The sequence below is a fragment of the Nomascus leucogenys genome, chromosome 22a, assembly GCF_006542625.1.
Source record: "Nomascus leucogenys isolate Asia chromosome 22a, Asia_NLE_v1, whole genome shotgun sequence".
Taxonomy (NCBI): Eukaryota; Metazoa; Chordata; class Mammalia; order Primates; family Hylobatidae; genus Nomascus; species Nomascus leucogenys.
In genome coordinates, this window is record NC_044402.1 from 47,053,088 (window position 1) to 47,078,133 (window position 25,046).

Here is a 25,046-nt window from a genome sequence, read left to right on the forward strand (position 1 = left end):
ATATTCTTAGTGTGTCACAAGAGTAGATTTTGGATAACAGGAGTTCGTGTTTAAAAATTTAAAAATATCAAAATCAATATTGACTTTATAGCTATAAATGTACTCTCATTCTACCTTTATCTATTTATCTTTCTTAATTATGTCTTGTTTGCTTATTCTTTGAAAGGTGATATTTTTGTGTTTGAAGTGTTTTTTATTCTAATAGTCTAAATGTATCTCCTGAAATTTCTCAATTGAAAAGAATATGGTCAAGAATTGATAGGCAGATGTTTCTAATATCCATGTTTGTGCATATGAATATGGGGAAAGAAGGTACTATTATTAATAGAAAGCCACTATTCTTAGTACTGACAAATTTATAGTTTACCTTTTTGCTCCTATTATTTCCTCTCTTTCTTTTCTGAGTCTCATGTTCTTTTTCTCTTACTTTGCTGCTCATGTGTTTTGTGTAAATTGTGGGATGGTTCAAGAATGCTAGTGCCCAAAATAATAAAGGCAAGTATGTGGCAGCTAGGGAGTTTACAGAATGTCATTCCCAATTTGTCAGAGTGCTTAGTAATACAATAATAGTCTTCAATATTGGAAGGACATGAAACACTGGTAGGTACATAACTTCAAACCCAAACCTTGAAAAATATATGTTTAACAATCAAGGTCACATATGAGAAGGACTACTGATACATTGGAGAAGTGAGTAGGGTAAGTAGAAGCATCACTGCCAATGTATGCCCATAATGCTAAATATAAAGAGATACAGGACATGGCATAGAACAAGGACAAGGGACAAAAGAAATGAGTTAAAATCACCCTTTTCACTTAGAAGTAGTCAACGTCCCCACAGAAACGATTTTAAAACTTTTCTCTGCTAATAAAAAAAAAAATCCAAGGAGTTATCTTAGATTGTCCAATGAAATGCTCAGAGCAGGAAAACTGCAAGCCAGGAAGAGAAGTCTGTGGTATGCAAATGCTCACCTATTGTCTGTGGCATTTAGTGTTCGGTACACTGGCCAAGTTTCATAGAATGAGGATTATCATGATTTCATGTAATATTGTAAATATTATGCTATTTCTGTCCTTACCTCCTTCTCTTTCACTGTCTGCTCCTTCCTATGCAACTATGTATATATTTGAATAAATTTTTACTCCACTGGTAGCATATACAAGCTGAATCTTAGCATGCATGTCAGGAAAACCATCCATGGAGAAAAGGTGAGGGCAGAAAGATGGTATCTACAGAATGGCTAGAAAGATGTCTCTATGGTCTTAGTACCTGGATTCCAGTCTTCAGTGGACATGGGGCCACAGTAATAACCTTACTGGACAAATACTGTCCACCATGACTTTCCATACCATCAGATAGTCTTACTCAAGCCAATATATTTGTCCTCTGCATAGAATACTTTGTACATGAAAAGGCTGTTCTCTGAGGAACAGCACTGAAGAAAGAATATCCTAAAAAAAGAAATATCAAGATTTGATTGAGAGAGTAGGCATTAAATTCTAGGATTTCTAAGTACAGGTAAATGTAAGTCGAAGGCCTTATTAACTCAAGGAAACCTAGGGAATAGGAGATGTCCTGGAGATTCATTAAAGTTTATTAAATAATGTCTTCATTAAATTATGATAAAATAGAATATTTTGTTAATTTAGAGCTTGAAAAATAGTCATTTAATCTGTTTATTGGAATTCAATATTAGTTATCTGGTGTTTCTGAGTATCAGAAATCTTTAGTGATAAAATCAATGAAGAGACTGAAATTGACAGAATGACTATGGGAGAGTGAAAAATGCTTAAAATAAATTTTGGAAGGATATAGATAGAGAACTTCTGCTTTAGATTAGGTTGTTAAAGGATTCAAAATATTCTAATCCATTATGTAAGAACAAAAATGGCAACAAAATATTTTTATATGAGACTAATGAAGGGCAATGCATTCAAGGAAGCTTTAATGAACTAAATTCCACAGAAAAACAAAACTCCTTATAGAACAGCAGAGAATTGCAGTGGTGTCTCTGGAAATGTGCAGAGGAAGTAATGGACATATCATAAAAGGGGAAACTTTAGAAGGACAGGCTATATTCACTGAATACTGAATGGCATTATGAGAGGATAGAGTATAATCCTGAAGATCCCCCAAAGCAAAAGCATATCATTAGACCTAACAATTCACATGACACTGTCACTTTTGCCTTTCACTCTGAAAGCAACAGTGGAGAAGGGATTGGAGAATGGAGATAAATAATGTGGTCTTGGGCTTTCTCATTGTTCTTGGATTCTAAGGCTCTGAATTAAATCTAAATGTGATCCAAAATTATATGAAACTTCAGCCCCAATTTCTCCCAAACGAAATAATGACAAGATAAAACAGAAGCACAGCCACAGGAGGTAGTAGGTCAGGCTAATGAGAGGTGGACTCAGCCTAGTTAAAATTGTTCCTGTTGTCATCTCAACTTGATGGGAGGGAGAAACCCTCATACACAAATATAGGGAAATGTATTGTCTTGTAACAAAACAAATAAAATATTATCATATTTCTGTCTTTTCGATTTTACAACATGTATAGAATACTCTAAGAACAAAAAGATGTATGAAGATTTATGAAAACTATGACCCAAATTAAGAGAAAACACCATTATGAGAAGGCTACTCAGAGAGGAACCATTCTGGAGTTAGCATACAGAACCCTTAAAATAGTTATTTTTAGTTTTGTTAAAAATGGCAGTAAAATATATAAGTAAAAGTGAGTAAAATCAATACAGAAATGAAAATTCTAAAAATAGAATTAAAAATTCTATCATTGAATAAGACAATATCTGGTGCCAAAAATGTACTGGATAGGCTTAAAAGCAAACTGGAGAAAGACTAAGCAAGGATTGCTGAACTTGAAAGTAGGCCAATAGAAGTTATCAAAGCTGCAATATAGAGAGAAAAATAATTTTTAAAAATTAATCATAATCTGTGGGATATTAGTAAGCAGCCTAATATACATAGCATTGGAGTCTCATAATGAGAAGTATGAGAGAGAATAAGCAGACTTTCTTTAAGTGTAAGTATCATTTTCTTCTCCAAATTTGAGGGAAAATATTAGCTCACCTATCCAAGAACTCAGAGCTTATCAATTAGGCTAAATATCCATAATAACCAAACAGTTAGAGTAAAAAGAAAAGACCACAAACAAACAAAAAGCATCCAGAGAAAAAGACAGATTAAATACCAGCAAACACCAATATGAATTTTAGGTAGCTCCTCATTAAAACAAAGAACGACAGGAAATAATAAAAAAAATTTAAATTGCTGAACGAAAAAAATATATTTTAAATCCTTAATCCAGTGAAAATATACTTTACAAGTAAAAGCAAATAGAAAAATATTTATATATTTTAAAAAGGTAAGAGAATTTGTATCAAGCTTACCTGGGCTACATAAAATGCTAAAAGAAATTCTTCAAGCTAAAGCAAAAAAGTAACAAATAGAAAATGGTATCTCATTGCAAGGTTACAGAGTAAAAAATTGTAAGATTTATGCAAATATAAAGAAGTACCATTCATTCTTAAGAATTTCTGTGCCTTTTTGCTAAGGATTGTCTTGGTTATACAGGCTCTTTTTTGGTTCCATATGAAATTTAAAGTAGTTTTTTCTAATTCTGTGAAGAAAGTCAGTGGTAGCTTGAAGGGAATAGCATTGAATGCATAAATTACTTTGGGCAGTATGGCCATTTTCACGATATTGATTCTTCCTATCCATGAGCATGGAATGTTTTTCCATTTGTTTGTGTCCTCTCTTATTTCCTTGAGCAGTGGTTTATAGTTCTCCTTGAAGAGGTCCTTCACATCCCCTGTAAGTTGTATTCCTAGGCATTTTATTCTTTTTGTAGTAATTGTGAATGGGAGTTCACGCATGATTTAGCTCCCTCTTTATCTGTTATTGGTGTATAGGAATGCTTGTGATTTCTGCACATTGATTTTGTATCCTGAGACTTTGCTAAAGTTGCTTATCAGCTTAAGGAGATTTTGGGCTAAGATGATGGAGTTTTCTAAATATACAATCATGTCATCTGCAAACAAAGCGAATTTGACTTCCTCTCTTTCTATTTGGATATCCTTTATTTCTTTCTCTAGCCTGATTGGTCTGGCTGGAACTTCCAGTACTATGTTGAATAGGAGTGGTGAAAGAGGGCAACTACTGGTCTTGTGCCAGTTTTCAAAGGGAATGCTTCCAGCTTTTGCCCATTCAGTATGATATTGGGTGTGGGTTTGTCATGAATGGCCCTTATTATTTTGAGAACAAAGCTGGAGGCATCACGCTACCTGACTTCAAACTATACTACAAGGCTAGCGTAACCAAAACAGCATGGTACTGGTACCAAAACAGCATGGTACTGGTACCAAAACAGATATATAGACTAATGGAACAGAACAGAGGACTCAGAAATAATGCCACACATCTACAACCATCTGATTTTTGACAAACATGACAAAAACAAACAATGGGGAAAGAATTTTCTATTTAATAAATGGTGTTAGGAAAACTGGCTAGCCATATGCAGAAAACTGAAACTGGACCCCTCCCTTACACCTTATACAAAACTTAACTCAAGATGGATTCAGACTTAAATGCAAGACCTAAAACCATAAAAGCACTAGAAGAAAACCTAGGCAATATCATTCAGGCATAGGTATGGGCAAAGACTTCATGGCCAAACACAAAAAGCAATGGCAACAAAAGCCAAAATTAACCAATAGGATCTAATTAAACTAAAGAGCTTCTGCACAGGAAAAGAAACTATCATCAGAGTGAACAGGCAACCTAAAGAATGGGAAAAAAAAATTTGTAATCTATCCATCTGACAAAGGGCTAATATCCAGAATCTACAAGGAACTTAAACAAATTGAAAAGAAAAAAACAAACAACCCCAAAAAAACTGGGTGAAGGATATGAACAGATACTTCTCAAAAGAAGACATTTAGGCAGCCAATAGACATATGATAAAAAGCTCATCATCAATGGTAATTAGAGAAATCTAAATCAAAACTACAATGAATACCATCTCACATCAGTTAGAATGTCGATCATTAAAAAGTCAGGAAACGACAGATGCTGGAGAGGATGTGGAGAAATAGGAATTACTTTACACTGTTGGTGGGAGTGTAAATTAGCTTTATTATTGTGGAAGACAGTGTGGTGATTCCTGAAGGATCTCGAACCAGAAATGCCATTTGACCCAGCAATCCCATTACTGGTTATATACCCAAAGGATTATAAATCATTCTACTATAAAGACATGTGCACACATACGTTTATTGCAGCACTATTTACAATAGCAAAGACTTGGAACCAACCCAAATGCCCATCAATGATAGACTGGATAAAGAAAACGTGGCACATATACACCATGGAATACTATGCAGCCATAAAAAAAGAATGACTTCATGTCCTTTGCAGGGACATGGATGAAGCTGGAAACCATCATTCTCAGCAAACTAACACAGGAACAGAAAACCAAACACTGCATGTTCTCACTCATAAGTGGGAGTTGAACAAGGAAAACAGATGGACACAGGGAGGGGAACATTACACACTGGGGCCTGTTGGGGGGTGGGGGCTAGGAGAGGGTTAGCATTAGGAGAAATACCTAATGTAGATGACAGGTTGATGGGTGCAGCAAACCACTATGGCATGTGTATACCTTTGTAACAAACCTGCACGTCCTGGACATGTATGCCAAAACTTAAAGTATGATAATAATAATGAAAGAATGTCCGTGCCTATAATCCCAGCTGCTCAGGAGGCTGAGGAATGAAGAATCGCTTAAACCTAGGAGGTAGAGGTTGCAGTGAGCTGAAATTGCCACTGCACTCCAGCCTGGAAGACGGTGAAACTCCGTCTCAGAAAAAAAAGAAAAAGAATTTATTTTAAAGAAAATTAACTATTTAAAGCATTAAATACGTAGAAGTAAAGAATATGACAATAACATAAAGGATATTATGTGGTTCAACTAAAATACACTGTTGTAAGGTTTTGTTACATAGATGTAAAGTAGTGTAATATTACTTCAGGGCATACTCATAAATTGAAAAGAAATGTTTTAATTATGATGGTGATCACTGCAAATTTACAAACTGGTGCAGCTCAAAAGTCAATAAGAAATATACATGAATCAGTTTTACAAATTACTCAGTGCAAAAGAAGGAAGACGAGGGAAAAAGAAACAAAGCACGGAGGGGATAGATAGAAATCAATTAGTAAGATGGCCAACATAAGTTCAACAATATTACAAATTACATTAAATATAAGTGATCTAATCAATTATGCTCAAAGATAGAGATTGTCAGATACAATCTTTTTGTCTGATACAAAGCAAGATTCTACTATATGGCATTGGAAAAAAGTTTTTTTTCTAAATATAAAAGGATAAATCGGTTAAAAGTAGAAAGATTTTTAAAAACATGAAAATGATACTCATTATAATATGATTATGTTAATATTAGATACAGCAGTCCTCAAGTAAGTGTTACCAGAGGAAAAGATATCTCATGATAGTAAAAGGGGTGCTTGATTAAGAAAACAGTAGATTCTGAATGTATAGACCTTTTATTACAGCCATTCAAGGTAGATAAAGCAACATTTAACAGATATAAAAAGAAATAAACTCAAATACAATTGTATTTAGAGATTTTAATATTTCTTCCCAATAATTGAAAGGATAGATAAAATATACTAGTATGAATATGAGAGATTTAAATAACATTGTGACTATAATAATCTATTATATATTTTGAAATCCATACTCAACAAAGGCAGAATATACATTCTTTTCAAATGCAAATAAGATGCTTTTTAAGATAGATAATATGCTAGGTCATGGAATACATCTCAATAAATGTCAAATGACTGAAATCATAGAGTATGTGTTCTGACCACAGTGAAACTTCTAAAATTGTACATATTTAGGGTGCATAATGTGCTATTTTGAGACATAAAATACATAATTAAATGATTACTATAGTTAAACCAAATAACATATTCATCATCTCCTAATCACCTTTTTTTGTGTGGTAAGAGCACCTAAAACCTACTCTCCAGTATACAGTACAATATTATTAACTATATTCCTTATGCTGTACATTAGATGAATAGACTTACTCATTCTACATAACTGCAACTTTGTAGCCTTTGACCTACATCTCCTCATCTTCCCCCCGACTCCCACCCCATGAACTGGTCACCATGTTCTAGTCTCTGCTTCTATGTATTTGATTTTCTTTTAGATTTCATATACAGATGAGATCGTGCAGTGTTTTTCTTTCGTCTAGCATATTTCACTTGGCAGAATGTCCTACAGTTTCACCCATGTTGTCACAAATGGCAGGATCTCCTTGTTTAAGGCCGAATAATATTTCTGTGTGTGTGAGTGTGTGTATGTGTGTGTGTGCATACATCTGTGCATCTCACAAATTCTTTATCCATTCATTCGTTGACAAACACCTAAGCTGCTTCCATATCTTGGCAATTGTGAATAATGCTGCAATGAACATGGTAGTACAGTTATCTCTAAGAGGTACTGATTACTTTTCCTGTGGGTATATACCCAGAAGAGGAATTGCTGGGGTCATATTGTAGCTCTATTTTTAATTTTTTAAGGAAGCATTTTCCATAATGGTTACACCAATTTACATTCACACCAACGGAGTAAAGGTTCCCCTCTTCTCCACACACTTGCCTACACTTGTTGCCTCATGTCTTTCTGATAATAGCCATTCTAACAGGTGTGAGGTGATATCCCATTGTGGTTGTGATTTGCATTTCCCTGATGATTAGCAATCTCGAGCATTTTTATATGCCTGTTTACTGTTTCTGTTTTCTATTTGGAGAAATGTCAACTTAGGTTCTTTGCTAATTTTTAAATCTTTTTTTGTGTCTTTTGCTATTTGGTTGTTTGTGTTTCTTTTATATTTTGGATATTAACCCTTTATTAGCTATATGGTTCATGAATATTTTCTCCCAATCCATAGAGTGCCTTTTCATTTTGCAGATTATTTCCTTTCCTGTGAAGTAACTTTTTAGTTTGACGTAGTCCCACTTATCTTTATTTGTTGTTGTTGCCTGAGCTTTTTATGTGAAATCAAAAAAAAAAAAAAATCACTGCCAAGACCAGTGTCAAGAAAATTTTCCCCTATGTTTTCTCCCAGGAGTTTTATGGCTTCAGGTTTTACATTTGGGTCTTTAATTCATTTTGAGTTGATTTATTGTATGTGGTATATGATAAGTGTCCAATTCACTATTTTGCACGTGAATATCCAGTTTTACCAATACCATATACTGAATTTCACTGTAATTTTTAACAAAACTAAAATAGTTATTCTAAAGGTTCTGTATACTAGTTCCAGAACTGATCATCTCTGAGTGGACTTCTATTAATTTATTTCCCTTAATTTTGGGTCATACCTTTTCCCCACTGTCTTCCTATGGCTCTTGTCAAAAATTATTTGACCATATATTCTTGGGTTTATTTCTGAGCTCTCTATTGGTCTATGTGTGTGTTTTATACCAGCATCATGCTGTTTGGATTATTATAGTTCTGTTTATTATTATTTAAAACCTTTATGGATACATAGTAGGTGCATATATTTGTGGGGGTACATTGAGATGTTTCAATAAAGGCATGCAATGTGAAATAAACAGATCATGGAGAAAGGAGTATCCATTCCCTCAGGCATTTATCCCTTAAAAACAAACAATCCCATTACACTTCTTTAGTTATTTTAAAATGTACAATAAAGTTATTATTGAATATTAACACCCCATTGTGTGATGAAATAGTATGTCATATTCATTCTTTCTAATCTTTTTTGTATGCATTAACCATTCCCACCTCCCGACCAGCCCCCTATTATCCTTCCCAGCCTCTGGTAAACATCCTTCTACTCTCTATGTACATGAGCTCAATTGCTTTGATTTTTAGAACCCACAAATAAATGAGAACATGCAGTGTTTGCCTTTCTGTTCCTGGCTTATTTCACTCAACATAATGAACTTCAGTTCCATCCATGTTGTTGCAAACAACAGGATCTCATTCTTTTTAATGGCTGAATAGTACTCCTTGCGTATATGTACCACATTAAAATATATATATTTGTCTGTTAATGAACACTTGGTTTGCTTCCAAATCTTAGCTATTGTGAACAGTGCTGCAAAAAACAGAAGAGTGAAGACATCTCTTCAATAAACTGATTTCCTTTCTTTTGGGTATATACCCAGCTGTGGGATTGTTGGATTATTTGGTAGCTCTATTTTTAGTTTTTTGAGGCACCTCCAAACTGTTCTCCATAGTAGTTGTACTCTAAACTGTTCTGCACAATCTTTGTACTAATTTACATTCCCATCAACAGTGTACAAGTGTTCCCTTTTCTCCACATCCTTGTGAGCATTTTTATTGCCTGTCTTTTGGATATAAGCCATTTCAACTTGAGTGAGATAACATCTCATTGTAGTTTTGATTTGCATTTCTGAGGTTGAACACATTTTCATATGCCTGTTTGCCGTTTGTATGTCTTCTTTTGAGAAATGTCTATTCAAATATTTTGCCCGGTTTTTGATCAAATTATTAGATTTTTTCCTAGGGAATTGTTTCAACTCCTGAAATATTCTGGTTATTAGTCCCTTGTCAGATGGTGTATTAGTCCATTCTCACACTGCTATAAAGAACTGCCCAAGACTGGGTAGTTGATAAAAGAAAGAGGTTTAATTGACTCACAGTTCTGCATTGCTGGGGAGGCCTCAGGAAACTTACAATCATGACAGAAGGTGAAAGGGAAGCAAGGTACCTTCTTCACAAGGTGGCAGGAGGGAGAAGTGCTATTAGGGGAAATGGCAGATGCTTATAAAACCATCACATCTCATGAGAACTCACTCACAATCATGAGAACAACATAGGGGAAACTTCCCCCATGATCCAATCACTTGCCACTGAGTCCCTCCCACTACATGTAGGGATTATGGGAACCACAATTCAAGATGAGATTTGGGTGGGGACACAGCCAAATCATACCAGATGAGTAGTTTACAAATATTTTATCCCATTCTGTGGGTTGTCTCTTCACTCTGTTGATTGTTTCCAAATTACTATAGTTTTGTAAATATAATTTGATATCAGAAATGTGATGCATCAAACTTTGTTTTTCTTTCTAAGGATTGGTTTGGCTATTTGAGGCCTTTTTTGGTTGAATACAAATTTAAGAATTGTTGCTTCTATTTCTGTAAAAAATATCATCGAAATTTTGATAGGGATTGTATTGAATTGCATATAACTTTGGGTAGCACAGGAAGATCGTTCACCTCATTAGTTAAATTTATTGCTAAGTACTTTATTTTTTTCTATACTACCATAAATGAGATTGTTTTCCTGAATTCTTTTTTTGGATACATTGCTATTTGTGTAAATAATTGCAACTGATTTTTTTTTTTTTTTTGCTGCTTTTGTATCACGTCACGAATTAATTTAAAAATTAGTAACATTAACATATCCTAAAAATTCCCCAAATGTTTGGAAAATAGACAACATATTTCTTTTTTTTTCTTTTTTTTTCTTTTTTTGAGACGGAGTCTCGCTGTTGCCCAGGCTGGAGTGCAGTGGCGCGATCTCGGCTCACTGCAAGCTCCGCCTCCTGGGTTCACGCCATTCTCCTGCCTCAGCCTCCCGAGTAGCTGGGACTACAGGTGCCTGCCACCGTGCCTGGCTAATTTTTTGTATTTTTAGTAGAGACGGGGTTTCACCATGGTCTCGACCTCCTGACCTCATGATCCACCCACCTCGGCCTCCCAAAGTGCTGGGATTACAGGCGTGAGCCACCATGCCCAGCTGACAACATATTTCTAAATAGCCACTGTGCCAAATAAATCACAAGGAAATTTTAAAAGTATTTCTAATTGAATGATAAATAAAACAACATATGAAATTTGTGGGTTACTGCTAAGAGATTTCTTAGAGAGAAATGCATTACATGTGTATATTAGAAAAGAAGACAGGTTTACATTCATTGATCTAAGATCAAAGAATAGGGAAAATAAACAACAAATTAGGGAATGTGGAAAGAGCTTTTAATGTGGGCAAATAGTTGATGGAGGGGACTCCAAATGAGTATTCACAAGCTGGATAAGGACAGCTGGCTTGATTGCTTGATTTCTTGATTTGACACTCATCCAATACAATCCCCCTGCTTTCAATCTGCCTTTCTCTCTCAACCCCCCTCCCTCACTTCAAGCACATTCTTTGTTTGGTGAGCCATATAGGGTATGGTAGCTGTAAGATCTCCAAACCCAAGTTAAATTGAGTGTGCTTTAACATCAGAGTACCCAGAAAATCTGGTTTGTTTAAAAATCTTAGCTGCAATAAGTCTGCTATAAATCTCAGGAATATTAGATCTGGAGAACTGGCATGAAATACCAAAAAAGAGGAAGTGTTCTTTTAAAATGATGTAAAAGGCCAGGCACATGGCTGACTCCTATAATCCCGACACTGAGAGACTGAAACAGGAGGATCACTTGAGGCTGGGAGTTTGGAACCAGCCTGGGCAATGTAGGAAGACCTTATCTCAACAAAAATACAAAAACTAGCTGGGTGTGATGTCACATGCCTGTGGCCCTAGCTACCTTCAAAGGCTGGGGTAGGAAGATCACCTGAACCCAGGAGTTGGAGGCCACAGTAAGCTATGATGCTACCACTGCACTCCAGCCTGAGTGACAGAGTGACACCCTGTCTCCCTCTGCCCCTCACAAAAAGATTTTAAGTCCTCATGAAATATGGAAATATGTATAAATGGACTATATTCTAGCAGTAACACTCTATGGAATCTACTTTTTAAAGCAAGGGACCCAAGGAAAGGCCATAAGGTAGCTTTTGAGATTGACTCTCAACCAGCGGTCTCCAACCTTTTTGGCACCAGGGACCAGTTTCGTGGAAGATAATTTTTCCATGGATGGTGGTAGTGGAGGGTGGGGGGACGGTTTGGGGATGAAACTGTTCCACTTCAAATCATCAGGCATTAGTTAGATTCTCATAAGGAGCATGCAACCTAGATCCCTTGCATACTCAGTTCACAATAGGGTTCCTACCCCTATGAGAAAATCTAATGCCTCTGCTGATTTAATAGCAGATAGAGCTCAGGTGGTAATGCTTCCTTGCCCACTGCTCACCTCCTGCTGTGCAGCCCAGTTTCTAATGGCATGAGCCAGTACTAGTCCGTGGCAGGGGTTTGAGGACCCCTGCTCTAAACAATAATGCTAATTTAACGACTACTTTCTGTTAGTCTCTCTTTGTATTATCATCTAATTATATTCATTTTCAAAACAGTGTGTTTCAATATTCTGGATTCCTACTCAGATTTTCCATTGTCTGGTAATCGCCAGTGATTACGCAGAAAACAATGATCCATGGATTGGAAATGAGGGAAGAAAGCTGGTAGCTGGGAAAGTAAACAGAGTGACATTTCCTAGAGACTGGTATTCAAGAGCTTTTCTGTGTTGTCCGTGTACCTGCTCCATGCTTTCTTGAGATAATTACTTCAATCCCCTGCTTTTCTAATAAGACTCTTGGGCCTATATTTTTTTATGCTTAAGCCCTGCATTGTGAACAGGATTTTTAATGTTAAGAGGAATTTCATCAAGAAACCTTATTCCAGAGAAAAACCCCAAATAAATCTGTTCAAGTTTTGTTGGAGAGAAAAATAATTTCTGAGCACTCAAATGTGTGCAAAAATTAATAACAATTTTGGACTCTCTGCAAATAAGGGACATTGTGGAAAGAGGGTAAACACTTATAGGTATGGGAACCAGGAAACCCACCCACAGTCCATTATGCACACATGCAGATCCATTTGTTAACTAGACAGAGGAGGAAAGCTTAGTTACCTGCTAGAGCTGTATGTAGCAGACTTGGCAGACATTGTTTACTTGCAATACAAGCCAGAGAAAGGGGAACACAAAAGGAGAGCCCATTCATTCCAGAGTGTCACATTATGTTGAATGATGAATGTAAACCTCTCTAGTGTGCCATAAAATATTTACAAACTTATAGTAATGGATTTTCGTAATAGACATCTTCTAAGAGAAAATAACCCTAACAAAAAATAGCACAATGTTATAGGAGGATTTGAGATGTCGTAGATGTCTTAGTAGGGAGTGGGAGTTGTAAATAGGAGCGTATTTTCTTATAGTAAACAGAAGGTGCCTATCTCTAGTATAGTTGAGCTATGCTTCCCACTCCTATATGTTTTTCGTTTTTGTTTTGTTTTGTTTTCCTGCAAGAGACAGGGGAAGCATACATTTCAGAAATGATATCACATTTTTGGTGTTTTTATTTCCCCTTTATAGCAAGAGAGAGTGTCAATATTGATGTCTTTCTTGTACTATTTCTGTTTCTTGCTTTTACCCTTTCCTAGATTTGTGATGACATTGTTCAGTTAGTGCTAGTTATATGGTAAATATTTTACTCCACAGGCTGTATAATCATGGAAAAAAACGTGTGTGGTGGTGTTATTACATGAATTTTAATCAAGACTGTCAGGATTTGAAGCAGAGTGAGAATAGGATGAAAAGATATGAGGAGGACCCAGATTCCAGTTCCTCCATGGTCTAGATGACCAGGCACTGCTCAGTACTGAAAACGGAAACTTCATTTTGCCCTTCTCTGACCTACTCTGTTTCTGCACTGGGCAGATGGCTTTGTCCATTGTCTACACTAGTATTTCGTGCTATTTTTTTTTGTGTGGCTATTAGGGGTTTTAAGATCTGAAGATGAGGACATTAATTTAGAGGACATGATTTCAAGTGAATTCCCCAAGGTCTGGGGATAATAAATGTACATATGCATTTTATCAAGCTTTAGAATTTCTTAGCTAATATGAACAAAAGTGTCTTAATTATGTGAGATAGACTAGAGATTGGGGAAATATGTTTAAGTAAACTTTTTCAAGTTTCTTAAGAAAAGAAAAAGTAAGCTTAAATAATTGCTTTTTAGGAGATAAGTCTGTGTATCAAAAAATATACAGGTAATTAGAAAACCTGAGAAAACGTTTCAAACTCTAAAACGTTATTTGCGACATTTTTTTGGTCCTCTGTGCCTTAGTTTTGCAGTTTATAAAATGGAATAAATATTCTTTCCTTCATAAAGTTACATTGTGAATTGAAACAAAACAATGCTTGTAAACTACTTGGAGTGCCTGGCAGTGGGCACAGACTCAGTAAATGTAACTATAGTCATTTTTATTATGCTTCCTAAAGAAATATAGACACTGGGAAGATTACAGAGATAAAAATATTAAGAAAATAAAACTGTACCATATTTAGTATACATGCATCCTAAAGTAATATGTTAGAGAAGATACAATAAATATTATGTAGAAGTTGAACTAATTAGGCAAGTGGAAATTCTTGTCAGTTTATTTGAAACCTGTGGAAAAATATATAGGAAGTGGTTTATTCTTGAAATACTAAGCTGACACTCCTTCTTCCCCTCTGCAATACACACACAGAGATGTAGTTATTGACAGGAAGAGTGATGAAACTCAAGAAGAAAAGTCACAGATGAACAGTCACAATGAGACTCCTTCTGGGCCGGACGCACTGTGATGTATCACTCACTGATCACTGAAGCATCAAAGGAGGATGATTTTCTTCTTGCATCAGGCACTAATCCTTTACCTCTCTGGCCCTGCAGCTTCTCTGTCAGTGTCACTGTCTGTTAGGGTTTCTGTATGACCTTTATCATTCCCTAACTCTCTCTCCCTCCCTTTCCTACTGTCTTTATTTTTATCTGATAATTTCCTTTTGTTTATGTTTAAGATAAATTTTGGGGTCCATTACAATTTTGTATTTTTTCAACGATAGAAATTAAGCTATGCAAGGCAACAAATTAAGGAAAATTCAATGAAGACTCCAGAATGCCTATGGCAAGAAATAAACATGTTGTTGACTGAGGAATATTCCGGCTCCACTAAACACTATTCCAGAGTGTTTCTAAAAGGGAAAAGGCTGACATGGAATGAGCTGTGTCTCAGGAGCAAATAGGTGAGACAGCCAATATGGTCTTGCAAGGCACCTCCTAGAATGAATAGAGAGGAGAGCCTGTGCCAAAACTTCTCTCTGTGACTAGAAGTCAGTCACAAATTAGATTCCATTTTACAATGCACCATGAGCAAGACTCCAAATGCTATCTTTCAAGATTGCATTAGAAAGTAAGAAAACTGGCCAGGTGTGTTTGCTTACACCTGAAATCCTAGCATTTTGGGAGGCCGAGGTGGGCAGATCACCTGAGATCAGGATATCGAGACCAGCCTGACGAACATGGAGAAACCTTGTCTCTACTAAAAATACAAAATTAGCCAGGCGTAGTGGCGGGTGCCTGTAACCCCAGCTACTCGGGAGGCTGAGGCAGGAGAATCACTTGAACCTGGGAGGCGGAGGTTGCAGTGAGCCAAGATCGTGCCATAGCATTCCAGCCTGGGCAACAAGAGCAAAACTCCATCACAAACAAACAAAAAAAACAAAAGAAAGGAAGAAAACTATCAGTCTAGGACTAAATCTGGTAACTAAAATTTATTCTAAAATGTCTATAGAGATGTAATTTTTCAACCAAGGAACAAAAGTTTCTATCTTAAAATGTTCATAAAACTAGTGGCATGAAGTATTGCATCCATAACTATAAAATCTCTTTCTCTTTCATTTTGTGTTGTGAATATTGCTCTCTTTCTGCTTGTGAAAATTTCACTTCACTGGTTTCCTATTGAAGTTAAACTTAAGTGGGGTGCTTACTTGTAGGTTCAATTGGAAGAAAATTTCATATATTGGGAAGGATGACAGGAGCTCAGTGAATGATAAGGGGCACAAATTATGGTCTTTAGTAGAAAGCCCGTCTCTTCATTTCCTCTTCAGAACTTCCAACATCCCTACATTATCATTTTATATACAGGTTAGGAGTTCAGGTCTGACAGAATAAAAGTGAATTTTTAGATTCTTGAATTATAGTCTTTCTAAATGATCATTAAAAGGTAAATATTACTAATTTTGGGAAGAATAGAAATAAGGGAAATATATTTGAGACCATATGGAGTATAATAGCAATCAGTATTCTTTATAGACATAGATAGCAGGTCTTGATAAGCAGTGAGATGCGGCTAAGCCTGTTGCTTCATCTGTTTCTGTGAGAGTTGGACCCCTTGCAATAAACGTTCCATGTATAGAAGACACAACAATCTTTCAGGACACACTGATGATTGAGAAATAGCATGTAAGAAAGGGGAGAGCCCCGTTTAGTGTTAGAATCATGAAACCCAATAAACATTTTTTCCTTAAAAAAATAATCTTGAAGCAGTAACTGGGGCACTCAGAACAAACTGGGACAGAAAAATCATTTGTTATGGTAGTGGAACTGATATTTTAAAATATTGCATGGGTGTTGTAAGGCAAATATGTCTGAATTTGAAAATAATTCTGCTGTCAAATTTTGATGAAATACAAGACAAATAAAATGGATAGGGGATGATGAACTAATAATCACTCAAGTCTCATTCAAATACTAATGAAGGAAATATGTTCATGCTAGTAAACTTCTAAGTCTTCTCCATCCATTTCCTGGGTTAGACCAGAGGAGTGGCAGATCCAGAAGCTATGTTATTAAAGAGAACCCCTGTGAACTGCATCAAGGTAGAATTAAAGGCCAGAGATATGGTGTTAAATGTCAGCGGTATTACAAGGGGTTGCAATATGAAAGGGGGTTGAATCTGAGCTTTGTAGGGGAGCAAATTAGTGTCACAATATTTCATGAATTTTTTCAATTCCTGGAAATTAAATATGGGAACTTAAACTGATGTCAAAGAAGTCTCAAACAATCCCCATGTTCTAAAGAAAGCCTAAAGTAATTGGGACCAGTCATCTTCTCAGGACTGAGTCAGTCTGGGCCAGGTTAGCTCTTCCACTCAAACTGTCGGATTGTATGTCCTTTACCCTGCTTACATGAGATCACTAACGAGTCATCAGATTTTCCAGAGAACCCATTTGAAGTCCTCTGGAAGAGTCAAGAAGGGAGTGAGTGGCTTGTGATACCCTTTCCTGCTGTGGAAGAGGAAGAGCCTGTTTCCCACCTACAAGCTGAGTGAATGTGGTTCTGAGAAGATGGTTTAAGAGATGAAGAATGTCTGAAAGAAAGGGAGACTGACATTGAATTTCTCTTTAGAAGTGTTCTTAGGAAGTGATTTGCTGATCTGACTGACATAGATGCCTTTTGGGACAGCCCTGTAGCAGTCAGCCTCCCACCCGCTGGTGATGCAAAAACATGCACGGTTTTGTGGGTCCATTGGATCTTGGAAGAAGGTGACCTTGAGCTGTTCTGCAGGCTCCTCACCCAGGAAGACTGCTTCTTGAGAAACAGTTCTGTCAGAGACATTTGAACCAGAGCGACTATATCTCGATTAGGGCCTTGGTAAAATGCGAGTGAGACTTACTGGTATATGCATTCCCAAGAATTTAGGCATTCTTAGACACAGGATATTTACAGTTAAGGAAGCAAGTTAATACTGTTTACTGAACATACCCTGGACTTAACAGACCCAGCCAATTTCACACCCAGGAAATGTCCTGATGTCCTGATATCTTAAGAACAAATGCATTCTTAGTTTAAGAATGTTTCATTTTAAAGATAATCATATAGATTCTTACAGAAGACAGTGGTTACACAAAGATTAACAATCCTTTGTCACAAACCCTTGTAGTGGAGCACATCTCCCCCGTGATTTTTTGCTCTGTTATCTTATATATAAACAAGCATTGTACCTAAGGTGCATTCATTCCTCCTCTTGCTTTTGGGAATGCCCTCCTTTGTCTATGGAGCAGCCATTCATTCATTCCTTTACTTTCTTAGTAAACGTGCTTTCACTTTATTCTGTGGATTCGCCTTGAATTCTTTCTTGCACAAGATCCAAGAACTGTCTCTTGAGGTCTGGACTGGGCCGCCTATCTGGTAACAGTTCCATCAACAGAGGCGGGAGCTGTGGCAAAGAGTGGAAAGAAATTAAACTAGAATGAGATCTCCCTTTTGAAAGAAATTTGCATTAGGTGAAGTCCCTCAAAGAGCTCACATGAACCTAACCTACACTTGCAACAGAGACCCTTGAGCTAAAGTCAATATTTAATGAAAGGGTACAGCAGAAAGGGGCTCTAAAAGCAGCCTGGGAACTAAAGAGCTACAACCCTTTCTCTACTCAAGCCTCTTTCTCAGAAGTCTGAGGTGAAAGAGATAAACATTAAATACTGTACAAGACAAAAGATCTAAATAAGTCTAAAAGAGTTTGTACTTAAAAGTGACTGGAAGTTACAGAATGTGTCCAATATGTAGCTGTGTTACTAGCAGTCCTGCAAGAATCAGTTGCCAAGGTGATTAAACAAGCAAGAATTGTGGCCAGGCACAGTTGCTTGCTCATGCCTGTGATCCCAGCACTTTGGGAGGCCAAGGTGGGCAGATCACTTGAGGCCAGGAGTTTGAGACCAGCCTGGGCAACATGGCAGAACCCTGTCTCTACCAAAAATAAAAAAATTAGCTAGATGTGGTGGCATGAAATGAACCTGTAGTGCCAGCTACTTGAGAGGCTGAGGTGGGAGGATTGCTGGAGCCTGGGAGGTCAAGGATGCAGTGAGACATGATTGCACCACTGCACTCCAGCCTGGGCAATAGAGGGAGACTCTGTTTCAAAAAATAAAACAAAGTAGAATTGTATTATGGGAAGCACCTGTGAGAGAAACTTGGGAGGAAGCCTGGCAAAGCTGGGAGACAAAGGCACCATATGACAATGCAGTACTGACTGCTAGTGAAGGAGGCAGGAGAGGAAGGCTAGGTGGAAATATCATAATCAGTTATGAGGTCTAGGGAAGGTTCAGCATGGGGCTTGGAGAGTCCTTGAGCCAAAGTTGCCAATCAGATGAGTTCCATGTCTTCCAGGAATGGACCTGCTTTAGTATTCCTGCTGCACTGCATCATTGGGTGAGAGCGGCCTGTGGAAAGCCTGGCTTCAGAATAAAGCTAATGGATTTCAAATGACAGCACCTGAGGCTCTTGGTCTATTACATCCTCTGCAGCTGAAAGTCTATGAGAAACATTCTCATGGCCATTTCAGTAGTTAAAGGAAAGTAAAGAGCATGGTTGATGGAACATTGGGAGAAAATTAAAGCTTGAACTCTATCAAGTTCAGATTCATCAATAAGATGATTTTTATCACCCAGATGTTGATAAGCAGCTCATTACCACAGCAGAGGGAAATGATTCTGGGCCTAAAACATGGCTGAGGCAGGTTTGCACTGCCATGTGACCCAGTGGCAGCTATGACCTTTACAAGGAGAAGAGAAAAAACTAGAATCTTTAAAATGACCTAGGATGTTGGGATCATCACTTTTAAATATATTTCACATAAATAATTTTGTGTTATTGTTGGTTTTATTCATGTATTTACTTTATGTATTATTTTATTTTATTTTTCCTCAGGGTTACTAATTTTGTAAGAGACATTATTTAGCCAAGGGCATTTGAAATGAAAGCATTTAAAACTGCAGCTTATCTGGTTCCATTTGAATTTTAGGATTGTTTTTCTATTTCTGTGAAATCTGACATTGGAGTTTTGATAGGAATTGCACTGAATCTATAAATAGCCTTGGGTTGGATGGACATTTTAATGAAAAATAACTTTTCCTGTGAACATTATCATGATCTTCAAAAGCTGATAAAATAATATAATGAACCTATGGTATCAATCACTATCGCAATGCTTTTCAACATACCTTGATTATCACCCTTCTCCAATTTTAGTCTCCATAGATTATTTTGAAAGACATCCAATACACTACATAATTTTACTGTGATAAATACTTCTAGGTGCTCTTGTAAATGATATGTAGGCCTTTCAGGTCTCTAACTACATTAAATTTGTGGATTTATATTTTCTGTGTCACAGTCACTCTGAAAGTTTAGAAAGGCAGCACAAATTATTGTTACTACAGAAACCTGATTTAGTCTTGATCGATTATTTATTCTAAAGACATTTATTAACTGGCTACTTTATGGGAGGAAATTGTAAATACTGATTAAGAGCTTAACTTTAATAGGTAGCTGAGTTTGAGTCCAAATTCCATTTCTAATACTTTCTACCTAAATAAAAGCTGTTATATTCTGACCTTTTATATCTTTATTGATATAGCAAAACTTACATAGCTTACCCAATAATATAATTGTAAGCATTAAATATGTTGCACAGATAATGTATTTTAAGCAATGACTTGCACTGTATGCAGCAGCTAATGCTATTATTTGTACTGCAATCTAGTAGTAAAGTGAGAGTGTGAGATGCTAGAGAGAAAAGGAATGTCTCATGATAAATTGGTTCAGTTGAAATAAGATTTTCCTAGACTGATGGAGTGATTCTAGAGTACTCTCCTAGCAGTCTAGGTAGCAAGAATCTTTCTGTGGTACTTAGAGGTCTCAACGTTTCCCTTCCCAGACAGTCTTTGCAAAATTTATATTTTCTGCTTAGTGTAGCTGACCCCAACAGTTATCCAGTATAACATATGTATTATGTCAGCAAGTAATCTTAAGTTTCAAAGAGAGCATATAAAACACAATGTTTAGCAACCCCTATCAAATTAAAACTGGATCTTTTGCAGAAATTGACAAGCTGATTTAAAAATTTTTAAATTTTCGTAGAAATGCAAGGGATGCCGAATAACCAAAACAATTTTGAAAAAAAATTTGGAAAACTCACATCTCAGACATATTATAAATCAATGGAATAGAATTATGTGTCCAGAAATAAATCCTCACATTTAAGGCCAACTCATTTTGGAGAAGGGTGCCAAGATTTTTCAATTGGGAAGAAACAGGCTTTTCAATAGATGATGCTGCCGCATATGGATATCTACATACAGAAGACTGAAATTAAAAACCTGCCTCACACAATATGCAAAAATTGCTTCAAAATGGATGAAAGACCTAAATATAAGAGTTTAAACTTAAACATTTTAGAAAAGAATTTAGAAGTGAATCTTCATGACCAGAGGTTAGGGAATAGTTCTTTAGATATGGCACCTAAAACCCAAACAACCGAGGAAAAGATAGATAAATTGGACATTACTGAAATTAAAACAACTTTTGCAGTTTAAAAGATACTGTCAAGAAAGTAAAAAACACAACTCACTTGATATAGTTTGAATGTATATCCCCGTCAAATCTCATGATGAATTGTAATCCCCAATGTTGAAGGTAGGACCTGGTGGGTGGTATTTGGGTCATGGGGATGAATCCCTCACAGCTTGGTGCTGACCTCAAGACAGTGAGTGCTCATGAGATATGGCTGTGTTAACAAGTGTGTGGCATCTTCCCTGCCCCAACTCTCTCTCTTGCTTGCTCTCTGCCATATGAGCTGCCAGCTCCCACTTCACCTTACACTGTGCGTAAAATAGCTACTTGGAGCCTCGCTAGAAGCAGAGCAGATAGATACCAGCATCATGCTCCCTGTACAGCCTGCAGCACCGTGAGCCAATTAAACCTCGTTTATTTATAAATGACCCAGTCACAGGTATTTCTCTATAGCAATACAAGAACAGCCTAATACATCATTGAATGAGAGAAAATATTTGCAAATATGTATCTGATCATGAACTTACACTCATAACATATAAAGAACTCTCACAACATCGTAAAAGAGGAAATAACCCAATTAAGAAATAGTCAAAGAATTTCAGTAGATAGTTCTCCAAATACAAAATTAAAATGGCCGATAAGCATTTGACAAATGGTATTGAGGAAAAGATGCTCAGAACCATTAGTCACTAAGGAAGTGAAAGTCAAACCCACAATGAGATGTTACTTTATACCCACAAGGATGGCTATAATAAAAGAAAGATTTAAGCAATAGTATAATAGATATTGGTAAGGATGGAAAAAAATAGAACCTTCCTACATTGTTGGTGGGAATGCAGCAACTTTGAAAAATAGTTTGGCAGCTCCACAAAATGTTAAGTATATGGTTACCATATGACCTGGCAATTTCTCTTCTCGGTATACACCCAAGAGAAATGAAAATGTATGTCCACATAAAAGTTTATACACAAATGTTCATAGCCACATTATTCATAATAATCTAAAAAGTGAAACAACCTAAATATTTACCAACCCATGAATGGGTGAAAAATATGTAGTGTATCTCTAGCAATGGAATGTTACTCAGCCATACATAAAAAGAAATGCAATACTGATACATGCAACAACATGGATAAACTGTAAATATTATGCTAAGGAAGCTAGTTACAAAAGACCACCTATTGTATGAATGCATATATGTAAAATGTCCAGAATGGGCAAAATAGACAGAAAATAGATTAATGTTTGCCTATGGCTTAGGGTACTGTAGGCTACTTGAGACGAACTGCTAAAGAGTACAGGGTTTCTTTTTGGGGTGATGAACATTTTCTAAAATTAGATGGCAGTGATGGTGGCACAAATCCCTGGGTATGCTAAACACTATTGAATTGTACACTTTAAATAGGTGAATTTTTTGGAACATGAATTGTATCTCAACCTGCTTTTCAGACAAACACTTATGGAATACGGGGAAATCAGAGGTGTAAGGGATTTAGGGATTACATCTTAGATTGATTCAGGCTATTATTTGGGATTCCTTTAATAAGATTATCTTCTTAGAACATGAGAAGTCCCTGTTCATGCTGACTGGTTGGATTCTAGAAGTCAAAAAGCACAAAGTCGGCTAGAACTCTGGAGGAATTTGCTGAGTAGAGAAAGCTTCATTAGCCTGAGCAGTGAAGAGTACCGGATTGCTAGGGAGTCAATGCAAAGAGGAAAAAGATTTTTAAACGATTCAAAAATCCTCTAGTGCAGGGATCAGGACACTTTTTTTTCCCAAAGAATTGGACAGTAAGTATTTTAGGTTTACAGATCATATGGTCACAACTATTCAACTCTGTGCTTGTATTGAGAAAAATCCACAGACTGCATGTATATCAATGGGAGTGGTATATTTCCAATCAAATTTTATTTATAAAATAGGGATGGTTGTATTTCGCTTGCAGACCACAGCTTGCTGACCCATGCTCTGAAAGAAAGCAGGTGTTACAGAGAGGAAATCTGGAATAAACAATTGTCTAAATCTAATCCCTGCAACTTCTATTTCTGGATGAAGAGAAGAGAGATGAAAAGTTTAATTTAGCTGCTAGTATAACACACCTGACTACTTATGAAGATATCTGGTTCATTTGGGGACTAGGAATTTCCAGGCCAGCCCAGTATTTGAGGCCAAGGCAGAGGAAGAAGCTTAGCTGATGCTATCTGCACTCTGAGGAGAGGTGGCCACCGCTGCAGAAAAGATAGCTTCGATATTATTATTATTATTATTATTGAGACGGAGTCTCACTCTGTCACCCAGGCTGGAGTGCAGCGGCATGATCTCAGCTCACTGCAACCTCCACCTCCCAGGTTCTAGCAATTCTCCTGCCTCAGCCTCCCGAGTAGCTGGGACTACAGGCGCACACTGCCACCCCCAGCTAATTTTTTTGCATTTTAGTAGAGACAGGGTTTCACTGTGTTGCCCAGGCTGGTCTCGAACTCCTGAGATCAGGCAATCCATCCACCTCGGCCTCCCAAAGTGCTAGGATTACCGGCGTGAGCCGCCGTACCCGGCCGGTAGCTCCTATTTTTATTATTGTTATTTTGCTTCAGGAAGGAGAAAATGAGAGGTTCTGGTGAAAGTCTACAGAATATTCTCAAGATGGACTTATTTCTTCTCTGACGATGGATTTTCCATGTATAATGGATACCTCTATGAAAAGTTAAGTTCAAAGTCTCATAGGGGCTATGAAATATTAAGAACTTTACCCTGTGGGGTCTTTGCATGTTTTCTGAGAGAGAATACAAGTAATCAAGTAGTAGTAAGACACTGTGGAGACTACTTAGAAACTGTCAGCCAGATAAAAATATTAATGGGAATTTAAAGCAAGAATAATGGCAACAGAGCTGCGATTTCCTCTCTAGAGTGTTTTTCCAAAGGCTTTGTGGCAATAGCAGAACATTTAGGAAACAACGGATCTGGAAAGCTGTTATGGGAACAACTGTAGTGGGGATTTATTCTAAGGACTCTAGAGCATTAATTTGATCTTGTCCTCCACCTCATTTATTTATTTTATATTTATACTGATGTTAGTGTGGAGATTTTTTGCGTGATTCCATGTTCAAAGTAACTTCTGGTTTGTGAAGTTGTTATCAGTGCTCACTCAGGAACACCCGTCCATGAGTAGAGTGAGAGCAGGAAGAAGAGGGTATCTGGGTGGATATTTGGAATTCTTGATGTCTCTGATCTATGTTCATCTGTGGGTGGCCTCCATGCCTCCCCAGAGCTGCTTTGAATATCACCATTTTTCCATGCAGAAAATGTGGCACCATTACTTACTGAATCTTACATTTTTATTTTGTGAGCATTTAGAGTTGTGACACTGGTCTAAGTAACACTTTCAAAGTGGATAACTGCTTTAGAATCATCAAGCTATTGAGGTTAAGACATGTGAGCCTGTTTGTCCTTAAATTCAAGACTTACTGAGTAAATATGTGAATAACAACCAATGACTTTGCGTGAGTGTTGAGTGGCTGGGGAGGACTAGCATTGATGCTCAGAATTCTCCGTCTAGACAACTCTAAGTTCCAAAGGGAAATATGTGTGGTTTAGTTAAAAAAAAAAAAAAAAATTCACAGGGCCTGGTCAGTGACATCCTTTCCTTGTTTAGTCAGTGGCCCTGTTAATATATTTAGTGACAGGCTGCATATTAAGGGTGAATCAGGAAATCGTGGTGACCCTGCAATTTGCTGAGGAGAGCTGTATATGAAGTCGATGTGAGAGAAAGAACTGAGTTTAAATGAAGAGAATAGTGATCCTTAGTGGCTTGGGACACCAGAGACTCATATTTACTCCTCAATGGACTCTGTTGACGATGCCCTTGTACGTTCACTC